Source organism: Pteropus vampyrus, unplaced genomic scaffold (assembly GCF_000151845.1).
Source record: "Pteropus vampyrus isolate Shadow unplaced genomic scaffold, Pvam_2.0 Scaffold154, whole genome shotgun sequence".
Lineage (NCBI taxonomy): Eukaryota > Metazoa > Chordata > Mammalia > Chiroptera > Pteropodidae > Pteropus > Pteropus vampyrus.
Genome location: NW_011888935.1, coordinates 454622 through 455602, shown reverse-complemented (window position 1 = coordinate 455602; position 981 = coordinate 454622).

Below are 981 nucleotides of genomic sequence, written 5' to 3'. Positions count from 1 at the left end.
GCTCATCTCCCTATTTTAAAGCCAGCTAATTACACCCTTAAATTCCCTCTGCCACCTCCACCTGCCTGTGCCACATAATGTAACTTACTCACAGGCCCGGGGTGTAGAGCGTGGGCATCTTTGGAGGGCCACAATCCTGCCCCAACCACAATTCTAAGTGCAACATGCATTCCCCAAATCTGCACATTACCACTCAAAAACTGATGGCCATGATGACCCTGAAAATATTACAAATGGCTTCTGATTTACAGATTTATATAAATCGTGTTTACGGCCAAAACGAAACTAAAACATATGAATTTCACTAAATAAAGACGGTAGCCCCATCTCACCCGTTCCAGTTTGTCAGGTATGAGCTCTTCCTTGGGGCCGCCGGCCTCCTCCTCCTCCTCTTCTCGTTTCTTCCTCTGGTTCCTTTGTTGGCGCTCCCTTTCCGCATGCTTTCTCTCTTCTTCTAATTTGGCCTTTTTCTGAGCTCTTCTCTGCTTGCTGAGCATTTTCTTCAATTCTTTGGCCGACAGGTTTTCTACAAATATCCAAATGCATAAAAATTATGAGTAAATGTTGCTATTTTTCCTCATAGTCGTCTGCAATACGTACTATTAGTATAGCCCTTTGGGGAGTTAAAGGGGAAGAGGCAACTATAAAACTGTTTAGAAAGTGTGCTCTTAACGACCGGCACAGAACCTGGCACACGAAAGGCAACCAGCAGATGCTGCTTGACTAAAATGAACCAATTCCAGCCCAGCTCTGCCTCCTGGACGATATGCGACTTTAGGCAAATCATCTCTCCCAGCACCAAGTTTCAAATCGTGTGACGTGAGTCTCATGATACCGACTATCCCCGGGAGTATTTCCAGGATAAGGCAATGCACAGAAAAACACGATCTCTAACCACTACACAAATATTAGGAATGAAAGAGCAGAAATCTGCCTCCATGCTATTTCTCAAATATTCCCAGATATTAACATTTTAGTGAA